The sequence below is a fragment of the Cryptomeria japonica genome, chromosome 11 (genome assembly GCF_030272615.1).
Source record: "Cryptomeria japonica chromosome 11, Sugi_1.0, whole genome shotgun sequence".
NCBI classification, from domain to species: domain Eukaryota; kingdom Viridiplantae; phylum Streptophyta; class Pinopsida; order Cupressales; family Cupressaceae; genus Cryptomeria; species Cryptomeria japonica.
In genome coordinates, this window is record NC_081415.1 from 115,524,805 (window position 1) to 115,539,494 (window position 14,690).

The following is a 14,690-nucleotide window of genomic DNA, read 5'->3' on the forward strand; positions in this document are numbered from 1 at the left end:
GGTAAGATAGCTTCTGCACCATAGACCAATGAATAGGGAGTTGCGCCTGTAGGGGTTCGAATACTAGTTCGATATGCCCATAGTTCTGGATTCAATTGAACATGCCAATCACGACCGACATCACTGAATGTCTTCTTGAGGATTCTCAATATGTTCTTGTTTGATGCTTCGGCTTGACCATTTCCTTGTGGGTAATAAGGAGTGGAAAAATGGTGTTGGATGTGAAACTTTTCACAGAGCTCACGAACATACGGATTCTTAAATGGAAGACCATTATCTGTGATGATGGAAATGGGTACACCATACCAGAAAATTATGTAATTAAGGATGAATGAGGCTATCTACATGACGGTGACTTGGGTAAGTGGAACAGCTTCAATCCACTTTGTGAAGTATTCAGTGGCGGTAATAATGAATTTGTGGTCGTTGAATGAAGATGGATGGATTTTACCCACAAGGTCAAGTTCCCATTGACAAAAAGGCCATGGTGTTGTGATTGGTTGTAATTCTTGTGCTGGTGCATGTATCAGGTCTCCATGAACTTGACATTTCTTGCACTTTTTGAGAAAGTAGTAGGAGTCTTTTTCCATGGATGGCCAATAGTATCCAGTGCGCATGAGTTTCTTGGCTAGTGATAGACCGCTTGCATGAGTTCCACAAATTCCTTCATGTACCTCTTCCAAGGCCTTTGTTATCTCATCTTGTTCTAGACATCGAAGGAGAGTACCATCAAGATTACATCAGTATAGGGTTTCAGCAATAATGGTATATCAAGCGGTTTGGCGAATGAAAGTTTTACATTGGTTATTTGATTGGTTAGGAGGAAGTGTGTGATCGTGGAGATAGGTGTAGAAGTCACCGTACCATGGGGATTTGATATTGACAAGGTGACATATCATCTCAGATTCAGGGATATCATAAGCAGGAATCCAAAGCTGTTCGACCAAGAACTCGTAGCATGTTGAATTATGTGGAAGATCTAGAAGAGATGCAATAGTAGCCATAGCGTCAGCTGCTCGACTCTGATCCCTAAGTATTTGTTCAAAGGTGATAGTAGTAAACGATACCTTTAACCTATCCACCATTTGCATGTACGACATGATTTTGTCATCCTTGGTCTGATATTCGTCTGTTGCTTGTCGAATGACTAGTTGGGAGTCGCCATATACTTGTAGTTCTTGTAACTTCCATTGTATGGCTAACCTGAGTCCTGTGATCAAGGCCTCATATTTAGCTATGTTGTTTGTGCATGGAAATGCGAGCCTGTATGACTTTCAGATACTGTCACCTTGAGGTCTGATAAACAGAATGTCTACCCTCAAGCCATGCCTAGTGTATGAACCATCAAAGTATAGTTTCCATGGTTGTGCTGCTGTGAGCATGAATATCTCTTCATCTAGAAAGTTGGAAATGAGAGGATGATCGCCTATGAGTGCTGCATCAGCCAATTGATCTGCAATAACTTGTCGTTTGATAGCCTTTCAGTCCACATACTCGATATCAAATTCACTGAGAATCATCACCCATTTGGTGAAATGGCCAGTCAATGCAGCTTTAATGAGTAAGTACTCGAGTGGGTCGATCTTCGCAATGAGCTGCACTTTGTGTGTTAATAGATAGTGCCTTAATTTAGTGGCTGCCAAGATACTGCTAGGTAAGCTCACTCAATAGGTGTGTAATTGAGCTCATAGCCAACCAGTGTACGAGAGATGTAGTAAAGAATGCACTCTTTCCCTTCTATATTGTGTTGTGCCAATAGTACACCTAATGCTATATTTGTTGCTGATATATAGAGAAAAAGAGGCCTACTTGGATCTGGTGGAATCAACAATGGTGTGTTTATGAGATAGTTTTTAAGCATATGGAATGCTTGCTCGCATTTTGCATCCCACTGAAAGCAGATGTTTTTGTGTAACAGGTGTGTAAATGGGTGACACATATCTACCAGCTATGCAATGAATCTTCAGATGGATTGAAGTCGCCCTAGTAGTGTTCTTAGCTGGTTGATGTTCTTGGGAGGTGGCATGTCCATGATTACCTTGACCTTTGCTGGGTCGACCTCAATGCCTTTGCTTGAGACAATGTATCCTAGAAGTTTCCCTGATGTTACTCCAAAGACACATTTCTTTGGGTTGAGTCGTGCATGATATTGTTCTAATCTATCAAAGATCTTCTCTAGTATGTCCAGATGACCTTCTCTTGTGAGTGATTTTGCCAGTAAGTCATCAACATAATCTTCCATTATGGTATGCATCATATCATGGAAGATAGTGGTCATTGCTCGTTGATAGGTCGCTCCTGCACTCTTTAAACCAAAAGGCATGACATTCCAGCAGTATGTGCCCCATGGGCATGTAAAGGCTATCTTATGTTGATCCTCTGGTGTGATTTTTATCTGATTGTACCCTGAAAAGCCATCCATGAGTGAAAGCATGGCATGTCCCACTATTAGGTCTACTATGATTTCAATATTTGGTAGGGGGAAGTCATCCTTAGGACATGCCTTGTTTAGATCTTTGAAGTCAGTACAAATACGGATGCCCCCATTTGGTTTGCTGATAGGCACAATGTTGGATATCCAATCGGCATAATCAATTGGTCGAATGAAACCAACATCCAGGAGTTTCTTAAGTTCTGCTTTGACTAGTACCGCAATTTGAGGGTGCATCTTGTGAAGCTTTTGCTTGACAGGCTTGGCTCCTTCTTCTACTATGAGGTGATGCATGAATAAATCTGGATCAAGCCTAGGCATGTTCACATATGACCATGCAAAGTTGATCTGACGCTTTTGGAAGAATGCTACAAACTTAGGCTGTTCCTCTGGAGTTAAAAGAGATGCCAAATGTATGTGGTGGGGTGTGTCAAGAGTCCCCACATTGTATTCTTTTGTGTCCTCAATGAGAATCGTTGATCTTTCTCGTTGTGTACTAGAGGGAAGGATGTTAAACCTTTCATCCTCGGGCGCCTCATAGCAGTTTTCACTATAGGATACACTCTTTCTTTTTACTTGTGTGGGATCAAACAGTGCCATAGTGTGGTTTTCACTGGAAGATCCATGTTTTATTGTTATATTTTTGCAGCTGAAAGGTTTGGCATCCGCCCTGAAGTACGCTATGCTATTAAGTTCAATAGCGAATCCAACTTTGTGATCCCCGCTTGGTATGTTATCCCGTAGTTCCAAAAAGTTAATGATCGCCTCATCGTTTTGGAAATGGTCAAGACATGGGTGATTAGGTTGGTTCCATTCGATGAGTTCAAGATGGATAATGGGCATGACTTCATTGATTAGGTTGAGTTCATTAGATGTGTTAGTGAGGGTTAAGACATTATGGTGAAGATCATTGATGGTACTCCCCTTGTCAGAATCAGGCATAAGATGTGACATAGGGTCTGTGGAAGATGTTTCTAGCTCAGGAACCCAAGAGGTCTTTATCTATGCTTCTCCGCAAACATGATGTCTTTGCGAGGTGGCGGTGGTGATGTGGCTTCCTCATCTAAAGAATTAAGTTGTATGGAATCAAATTCCCACTCATGTGAGTCAGTCTTTGAGTCGCTTTTTAGTAACCGGTTACTGTACCATACTGGGATATCCTTTGAGTTAACAACTATAGGTGTGATCAGTTGATGCACCTGTGTGGAGGAAATGATTGGTGCTATAGGAAGGATTATGGGGATCAATGAATCTGATACCGGGAGTATCAGTAGTGTTGTCTCTGTTGCTTCTACTAGAACTGCTGATGTTGTAGATATTGTCATGGGTTCTGATACAATTGCTACTACTAATGGTGTTATTGCTGGTTTGTTTGGTGGGATGATTGGCGTTGCAGATGGTTTTGCTGGGATTTTTAGCCTCGAAGGTATAGTTGCTATGGTGTTTGATGCTACTTTTATAATCATAGGTGACCTCTTTGTTTTAGACTGATATGGAGGTTGGCTAGATTTCCCTTTGAATTTGAGCTTAGAAAGGATCTCCTTTTGAAATCCTAGGCTAGTGTTATCCTTGGGCTTTAATTCCGGCTATAGCGGTTCATGTCGTCCTTGCTTGCAAGGTCCCAAAGCACTATGACCATCATAACCCATTCTTTGCATAATGAGAAGGCCTTTTCCATACTGATCTGTGGGAAGCTTAGCTTGCAGAGTGTCGATAATGATAGGATCTGTATAGATCCATTTTGCTAAGTCTTCATCTCTGGTCTCATCTTCTTGACTCTTTCCAAGGATGAATGATGTCAAAGTACATGCTAGCTTGATCAGTGGTTGTTGAGGTAACCGTTGAGGTTTACCATGTGTTCTAGGAGAAGTAGGCATTTGTCCAATGCAAAAGAGTTGGTTGAGATTGTATTCCCTAGGACCTTCCTCTGCCATTTTCATCTTGAGCTTCTCTTGCTTGGGTATAGTGGTGTTTGAACTGGAAAGAGAGGCTGGACTTATGTATGATGTGGATGAGATGGCTTCTCTATTATTGGGAATGGTAATCTCTGGCTGATGACTTCTATTATGACAATAGGCAAAGCGGTTTGCAATACCCATGATTGTGATTTCTACATCATTATGCAAGAACTTGATACACTGATGGTAGGTGGATGGAACGACTTGCATGGCGTGTATCCAAGGTCTTCCTAACTGTGTGGGAGAAAAAGTGACACTAAGCAAACATGCCCTAATCTCACTTTCAACCACACACTTGTGGAATACGAAAGAGCCTAGAGGTATCACACAATTGGCTACTTCTTCTTGTGGAAGAGAGAGCCACGGGCTACCTATTAGGATTTCTATTCCTTTGTTGTAATTGAAAGATGAAATGATGCAAGTTCAATCCCTAACCTCAAAGTGCAAGTATGAACTAATAACAAGATTACAGAATTGAACTTAAATGATGGAAAGCTGTAAACACAAGGACAAGAAAAGAATGCAAATGCGTACCTGGAGTTAAAATCTGACTAAAAATGTTCAGGACGGGGGCGCAGGCGCCACTGTCCTGATTCTGCCCCTGAAACTGCTCCGGAAACTGCTGTTTTGCTACCTGGAAAAGCTGTCAAAATGCTGAAACTTGCTGTCTGTTAGGAGGACCAGGGCGCCCAGCACCCCTGTCCGAGGGACCAGGGTGCCTAGCGCCCATGTCCTAGTAGGACCAGGGCGCCCCACGCCCCTGTCCTGGTCTTTTGCTTTGAAATTTGGTGTGTTGTTCGGTCTCCGTCTGCTTCTTCCGGATCTGTAACTTGCAGCGTCGTCCGAGTCCCGAAACCTGCACTTATATCTGAAAAGGTGTTGTGGGTGGCTATATAGGGTTTTGCCTTAGTCAAACCCCCACTTCGGTGATTTCCACCTCCACGAATAGCCAAGTTGTATTGTAAAATGTATTGTGTGTGCAGACCTAGTGTGTGTGCAAGGTCCTTAAATGCAAGAAAGCAAACTAGAGCAACCTAGAAAGTAAACCCTAATTGCTTGTAAATGATAATGTAAATGCTCTAGATCAAGATGCAAAGTAATCTAAAGCATGAATAAAGGATATATTGAAGCTTATGCAAAGACATGAAAACAACATGAAATCATACCCAACCCTCAAGGGAGGGGTACAAGCCAATCTTCAGTCGGTAATCTCCTATTGTTCTTCAATGTCTTCCAAGCCCTAAATGAATGAAATTGATTAATGCTTGATAGAAGGATGTTGAATGTTGTTGAAGTCTTCAAGGATTTGCTCTTTCGCTGCATAGAAGGTCCTTTAAAGCCAAAAATCCGGATCCCTTCAAATGAAGAAAGAGAGCTCTTATGTATGAAACCCTAGGTCTTAATTTCAACTTTAGGCCGACTTAGAGATTGAATATCCCGCCAATTTCTTGGGGTTAAGCTTTATTTTATGATTGGATTGTGCTCCCAAAATTTCGGGAAAAATGTCCGGGACCATGTGCACCGGGCGCCACGGTCCCGACAACTTTTCACCAAATTTTCAGGGCCGTCGGATATGATGATTTTAGAGAGAATCCCGAAGTTACAGGTGATTTCGAGATGTTTTGACCCCCGAAATCAAGCCCCCAAGTTCAAAATAGGACCTAATTAGGGTTTTTGATTAAATGATGTATTAGAGGAATAAAATGCGAAGGGCGCGCTTTAGTGAAAGGGCCCAACTTTGTGATGTAGAGAATGATGAAATAGGACCTTAGACCTAATTAATTTGATTAATTAAGTGCTTAAGGAGAAATGCAATGCAGAATGCAAAATGCACTAAGGCGGGTGCTAAACTAGGTGTGAAATTGTACCACCCTAGCGAGTGCGGACAATTTACGACGCTACATTTAGCCCCCACTTTAGCGGTCATATGATTACTACGTGCATATGCAAGCTAAAGTATGGAAAAGTAAACATTATTTGAAAAAGGATATATCCATAAGTCTGTCGAATGAAGCCCCCAGCGGTATCTGCAGTACACAGTTAGGAACCGCACCCTACAAAACACACGTTAGATCACAAAATCACCTAATGCTTACTAAGGAAGGTGATGAAAATTCGAGGGTAGCTATATGCCCCCCCCTGTTTCGGCTTGCTAATTTTAGTGAGTTGAAACAAGGTATCATGTTTACCACTTCGAATTGTTAAAGAATATTGATGACAAATGCTCACAAGAAGATTTGATATGAGATCAAAATCTAATGGAGAATCATTTGGTAAGAAAGAGGACTAAATCTCAATTCCAACACAACAAAGAGTGTGACGATTTGAGAGTTCTCTAACACAAGATGAAGGATGTAAATGGAAACAAAATGCAAAGAGAAGAAAAGAAAGGAGAAAAGCATGAATACACACATTGGTGATCCATGAGAAGAATAGTGAGAGAGAAAAACACGGACTTCTTGCCCCTAGATCTTGTCTAGGTGATCCATGGGAAAAGGACATGGAAAACTAGCCCCTAGAGTCTGTCTAGGTGATCCATGTAAGGGAGGAGAGTGAGAAAGTCTAGCCTTATGCCGCTAGTTCCACTCAACCTCGTGCATGTGTGTGTAAGGGAGGTTAGAAGCATCTCATAGGAGTCTATGCCCGAGTATGCTACCACCTGTATATGTATAGTACAAAAGCGTGACATCTCGCTCTAAGAGTCTGTGCTCTGGTTCCGAGAATAATCACCTTGCATAAAAGAAAAATGGAGACATCTCGCTCTAAGAGTCTGTGCTCTGGTTTCGAGAATGACCCATTGCTCAAAAAGTGTAATGTTTATGTCATAAGCGAAGTAGAACAAGGATACCTAACTTTATTACAAAAGAAGATACCCAAAAAATGCAACAATGTCATAGATCCAAGCAAGAGAGTTTTGCACTCTTTAAGCAAGGATAAGATAGTTGAAAAGGGATATCTTGTAGTATGTGTAAAGGAAATCCTTAGAGGAGAAGAGATATTTGTACAAGAGACACCTATCCCTGAGAGAAATTGTCTTAGACAAATATAACATCTTCTAGAATAAGACAAAGAAGAGAATAAGAATGCAATACTTCTTCTTTTGCGAGGTGAAAGTGATTCTTAATGAAGGATGACGCTCTTTTTAACCCAATTGGGAGAGTGAATTCATTATGGATGTAGTTTACCAAGTGCAAAAGAGGTTGAAGTCAAGGACTTACACCTCTTGTAAGAGAGAATCCTTGAACAAACAACAACAAATGCGTACAAGGCATAACATCAAGTAATAAAGTCCACACCATCCACAAAATAGGAAAAAGTGGATCCTTAGATAAAAATAAGGAAAGATCATTGCCTCCCAAGGATAAGGACAATGAGAAGGACTTACACAATCTTCTAGGGAGAGATTTGGACATAAGCAAAAGAAGAGATGTATGAAATCACTCTTGTCCCCATAGGAACAAGAAAATTAGGCTATTATGTTGCTTCAAAAAAATATGATTGCACTTGAAATTGTACCATCATGAATGACAATGAGCCCCCAGTAAATGAGCTACCAATGTCACATAATGATGAGCAACATAACAGCCATTAATGTTATTTAAAGACATGATAGATTGAATGAGGTATTTGAATATGACATGCTAAATGCTCAACTATAAGTGAGATCAAAAACATGTATAAAGTGATAAAAATTGAAGAAGAAAAGTCACAAGAAACCTTAGAAGAGGGATGAGTGTAATTTATTAGAGCCTTATCCCTAGAGGAAAGGACTTTATGATGAATAGGAGATAAAGATTCATAAGTGGATTTTGAAATTTGAGGGGAGTCATAAAGAGATTTGTTCATCGCCAAGATTTACTTATGAGGGGAATGAGAGTTGATAAAAGTAGAAGATGATTTAGTTGAAGTGAGATCATCATCACTACTAAATATAGCATTCACATTGAGAGATGGTCTTTTAGATGCTTTGGTACGTTTGCAGGGATTATAGCCGAGTCCAAAGGCATAATTGTGAAAATTAGTCTCTAGAGGAACTTTTATCCCTTGTTCATGAGTGCCACAACCATTTCCATGATACCCATGCTTAGCAAAAATGCGAAAACCACGACCATAACGATCAGCCATTTCAGGAAGAGAGGGTGGTTTTTCATAAGACAAAGAATCAAACTCTTCATAATTAGAGGTGTGAGGAGAAGAAGTTTGAGAGGCGGCCACAAAATTATTGCTCATAGGTTCAAGTAAGACTGATTGATCTCTAGTTTCTTCCTTCTTTTTACCTTTAAGATCTCTAGGAGGAACCCTATACTCACCTACAAAGGTGGGATTAAAATCAAGGGATCCCCAATCATCTTCTGCGAGAATCTTCTCAGGATCAAAAACCTTTTCATGTGTAGATTCAAGTCGAGAAGAATCTTCTTCAGGAGCTTTAGACTCATCCAAAGAATTTTGATTATTAGAGGGTAATGATTCATCCATAGGTATCTTGTTTAACGAGTCATCACTAGAAGAGGAAGGCTTAGAAGAACTCCCTTTGGAAGTAGATGTTTGCAAACAAGCCTGAAGTTTAGTATCACCTATCAAGGTATATGTCTTATTGTTATAAATGAATTTAACTTGTCTATGCAATGTAGAGGGGACAGCTTGCATACTGTGAATCCAAGGTCTCCCTAATAACAAGTTGTATGTTAGATTTCCTGACATAACATGGATAGGAGTAGGCAAAGTAACAGGTCCCACTGTGATGGGTAAGGTGATAATACCTAATGAAGACTTAGCCACATTATCAAAGCCTCGAATGGGACGAGAGTCAGGCTCAATAAGGGATGTATCCACATTCATCTTATGCAATAGATTAATGCTACATACATTAAGGCCAGAGCCATTATCTACTTGTGTTCGTCTTATAGCCGTGTCATTTATGATAACCACAATCATCAAGGGATCATATTGTTGTTGAATTTCACTAGTAGGCAACTCATCTTGAGTAAACACAATTTGAGCTTTAGGATTCATCACAGAGTTAAACAAAGACACTATATTACTAGATGTATTAGGTGGAGGCACATTCAAATCTTTCAAGGCATCTTGTAACATTCCATGATGAGCGGAAGAAGTTTGGATCAAATCCCAAAGGGATATCTTAGCAGGGGTAGCTTTAAGTTGTTCTATAAGATCATATTCCTTACCAAGAACTTGTGAAATCCGAGGAGCTTGAGGAAGAACAAGTTGAGAAGGAGGAAGTGAAGTTGGGATAACTGGAGGAGGATTAGGTTGCCTATTGTTTCTAGTATTATAAGTATGGGCAACCGCATGATAACTCTCTCTAGTCAATTGCTTAGCATACTCATAAGGGCTCTTAGAAGAATAACCTCCTTGCACAGTAGTAATAGGTTTGTTAGGAGTGCAAAAAGAATCATTAGCATGACCACCTTGAACCACTAAGATAGGCTTATTTAAAGGTTGAGAATTTTGAGAAGGACAAGCACCTTGGACAGTGAAGAGAGGTTTGTTAGGTGTTTCATTCACATGTATCAAATTGATTGAGGATGGTTTAGGGGAATGAACAAAAGTGTTGGAAGAATTGTTGATAGTCTTCTCTTGCACTAAAATCTCATCATGGATTAACTCAATTTTAGGAGAGAGACAAGGGGTAGGCATTGATGTTCTAGTAGGTAGAGTAATACTAGGAAAGGTCATATCATCCTCTATCATCAAAGGATCTACATGGGGAATAAACTCTCTAGGAGAAGGATCAACATTACTCTCTAAAGTCTCACTTTTGAGAGGGAGATCTTTGAAAGAGATGTTAACCATCTTGCTTTGAACTAGGGTTTCCTTATGAGTAGAACCAAGTTGAGGAGAGGGAGATGCTTTATTTTTAGAGGGAGAATAATTGAGATTCAAGGAAGGTGAGAAATTATCAAGGGAGAGAGAATAATCTACACCTTCTTCTAATGGTTCGTCCCAAATAGTGAAGTTGTTGAAAGGAATGTTTGAAGTATTGTCAATTTCGGGAGAGGAGATAACATTGTTTAGTAATTCCTCATCCTTAGCAGGGAGAGCATCAATAGATGTGTTAAACTCATCCTCTTTCCTCAAAATATGTTCAATATGATCTTTAGGGGAGAGAGAATTAAGGAAATTGCTTATTATTTCATCTTCTTTCTCTAAGGGATGCTTATGGGTAAGACAAACTTTAGGAGAAGGGTAAGCATTTATCATTAATTCATCATCTCTAGTGGGAATTTTTTTGGAAAAGGAAATGCCATCACTAGGAAATGTAGGGATAATGTCATCTTCTTGCACAAAAGGATCCTCATGAAGGGAGTGTTTTTTAGGAGGAACATGAACATATTTCTCCAAAGATTCATGCTTAGGAAGGAGATCTTTGAAAGAAGTGTTCATAACCTCTTGTTGCACCAACATGCCCCCATTGGAAGGACCAACTTTAGGAGAAAATAAGTCAATGTTCACCAATACCTTTTCACTTAGAGAGGCATCATGGAGGGAAGGTGAAGTAACATTAAGAAAGGTGTTTATGATATCATTCTCTTCCTCTAGGATAGCTAAATAGGAAGGGCACATTTTAGGAGAGTTGTCAAGATCACTCTTAAAGTCTTCATCCTTAGAGCATGGGAGAGTCTCAAAGGGATTGGTAGCAACTCTTTTAGACACTAAAATGTTGTTATAGATGGGAGGAGGTTCTTTAGAAGAAGGAAAAATTGAAACAAGGGAAGCTAACCCATTATCACATCTATGGAATGAATGCATCATGACAACAATTTTCCTCTTTCAAATGATAACACATGCAAAATAGAAGAAAATGTTCAATTTTAACCAATGCAAGCACTTAGAATGTAGATTTAGAAAATGAATTTTATGATTCAAATGAGTTCCTAAATCAGATTTGAAATTATTGATCCAAATTAAGCTATCCACAAGTTTAACTTTGAATTGAAAAATTAGGGTTTTAGCAAAAATTTCCTCTAAATTTTTGAATCTTGTAAGAAATTGAAACTTGTAAATACAAATTTGAATTTGAAATAGCATAAACACTCAAATTTGAAAACATAAATTAGAGAAGATTGGAGTTCACATCGGGTTCACCAAAATGTGTGGGAGAAAAAGTGACACTAAGCAAACATGCCCTAATCTCACTTTCAACCACACACTTGTGGAATACGAAAGAGCCTAGAGGTATCACACAATTGGCTACTTCTTCTTGTGGAAGAGAGAGCCACGGGCTACCTATTAGGATTTCTATTCCTTTGTTGTAATTGAAAGATGAAATGATGCAAGTTCAATCCCTAACCTCAAAGTGCAAGTATGAACTAATAACAAGATTACAGAATTGAACTTAAATGATGGAAAGATGTAAACACAAGGACAAGACAAGAATGCAAATGCGTACCTAGAGTTAAAATCTGACTGAAAATGTTTGGGACGGGGGCGCGGCGCAGGCGCCACTGTCCTGATTCTGCCCCTGAAACTGCTCCGGAAACTGCTGTTTTGCAACCTGGAAAAGCTGTCAAAATGCTGAAACTTGCTGTCTGTCAGGAGGACCAGGGCGCCCAGCCCCCCTGTCCCAGGGACCAGGGCACCCCATGCCCCTGTCTTGGTCTTTTGCTCTGAAATTTGGTGTGTTGTTCGGTCTCCATCTGCTTCTTTCGGATCTGTAACTTGCAGCGTCGTCCGAGTCCTGAAACCTGCACTTATATCTGAAAAGGTGTTGTGGGTGGCTATATAGGGTTTTGCCTTAGTCAAACCCCCACTTCGGTGATTTCCACTTCCACGAATAGCCAAGTTGTATTGTAAAATGTATTGTGTGTGCAGACCTAGTGTGTGTGCAAGGTCCTTAAATGCAAGAAAGCAAACTAGAGCAACCTAGAAAGTAAACCCTAATTGCTTGTAAATGATAATGTAAATGCTCTAGATCAAGATACAAAGTAATCTAAAGCATGAATAAAGGATATATTGAAGCTTATGCAAAGACATGAAAACAACATGAAATCATACCCAACCCTCAAGGGAGGGGTACAAGCCAATCTTCAGTCGGTAATCTCCTATTGTTCTTCAATGTCTTCCAAGCCCTAAATGAATGAAATTGATGAATGCTTGATAGAAGGATGTTGAATGTTGTTGAAGTCTTCAAGGATTTGCTCTTTCGCTACATAGAAGGTCCTTTAAAGCCAAAAATCCGGATCCCTTCAAATGAAGAAAGAGAGCTCTTATGTATGAAACCCTAGGTCTTAATTTCAACTTTAGGCCGACTTAGAGATTGAATATCTCACCAATTTCTTGGGGTTAAGCTTTATTTTATGATTGGATCGTGCTCCCAAAATTTCGGGAAAAATGTCTGGGACCATGTGCACCGAGCGCCACGGTCCCGACAACTTTTCACCAAATTTTCAGGGCCGTCGGATATGATGATTTTAGAGAGAATCCCGAAGTTACAGGTGATTTTGAGATGTTTTGACCCCCGAAATCAAGCCCCCAAGTTCAAAATAGGACCTAATTAGGGTTTTTGATTAAATGATGTATTAGAGGAATAAAATGCGAAGGGCGCACTTTAGTGAAAGGGCCCAACTTTGTGATGTAGAGAATGATGAAATAGGACCTTAGACCTAATTAATTTGATTAATTAAGTGCTTAAGGAGAAATGCAATGCAGAATGCAAAATGCACTAAGGCGGGTGCTAAACTAGGTGTGAAATTGTACCACCCTAGCGAGTGCGTACAATTTACGACGCTACACTAACAATAAATTGTATGGCAAAGGAAGGTCCAGAACTTGACAGATGATGTGTTTCACCATAGGGCCCACTTGGATTGGTAGCACAATAGATCCTTTGGATGAACACTCTGCATCATCATAGTCTTTGATTGTTATCTTCTTGCAGGGTTCTACTAATACAATTGCATATCCCAAAGTTGTGACCAATTGTAGAGTACAGATATTTAGGCCTACTCCATTGTCGATCAAGACTCGCTTGATCCTATGTTGGTTGATGAATCCTTCAATGTGTAGTGAGGCATTATGAGGTTGTTGGAAGGAAGAGTTGTCACTTTCAGAGAAAGTGAGACAAGGTGACGACCTTAGATTTTTGGCCATGGCTTGGAACTGATCTGTGTTCAAAATGGTAGGGACTGACGCCTCTTGGAGAGCTTGATCCAAGATTGTTTTATGAGATGGAGATAGAAACAATAGCTCTAAGATGGATATCAGTGCAAGTGTTTTATCTAATTGGTCCACAAGGTTATACTTCTTTGGGATAGATGTGGTGCCTTGTGGAGCTTCTTTTATGGTAATCTTTCCACAACGCATAACAACATTGCAAGTGGAGCTGGGATTTTTGATAGTAATAGTTGCAATCTGTTCACTGGCATTGTATAGGTGATTCACAGTGTAATTATATGCGGCTTGCGTATAATTGGTGGTATCTATGTTTCTCGTAGAAGTAGAAGGACCCCTTTGATCTTATGTTGGAAGTGGATTTTTGAACATTAGATGGTCATTGTTTGTTGTCTTTGGGTCATGTCCTTCAATTTTGATTTCACCTCGGTCAATAAGATCCTAAATAAGATCTTTCAATCTGTGACAATTGCTTGTCTTATGCCCTTTCTCTTGATGGAAATCGCAATGTTCAGTATCTCTCCACCATGAAGGCTTGACTTGTGGTTCATAATTTGATGTTTTGGGTAAGGTAACTAGATTTTGAGAAACCACCTGTTGTAACACTGTTTCAATGGGTTCCACTAAGGGAGTGTATGTCCGCTTTGATTTTTGTTGATGTTGTCTAGGTTCATCTTGAGATGTGATGTAGCCTTAATTTGGAGGAGCAACTACGTTAGTCTTAGGTGCGGGATTTTGTCCTGCAAAGTGAACTACAGGTTGTGCACTTTTGATAGTTCTTGCATCCACAACACCATCGTTGACGATATTTTTGTTTTTGTTCCAGAAGTTAGGCTTGTCACTATTGAAGCAGAGATGAGGGCCATCCTTTGGCTCATTGTAGATTTTGATAAGTCCTTTCTTGATGAGAGCCCACTCACACTTTAAACCTTTGGTGATCATGTCATTGAAATAATCTATGTCATTTACGTCCAGGTGAAATTCCATTTCTTCATTTAAGTTGGAAATAAATATTTCCACTAGTTCTTGTTCAGGTAACTGAAGAGAATGTCTGCTAGACATTTGATGCCATCGTTGCAGAAAGACTGAGAATAGTTCACCTGGTTTTTGTTTAGTGTTACAGAGATCAGCCATGGTGATATCACGTTCAATGTTATGTGAGTAATGTG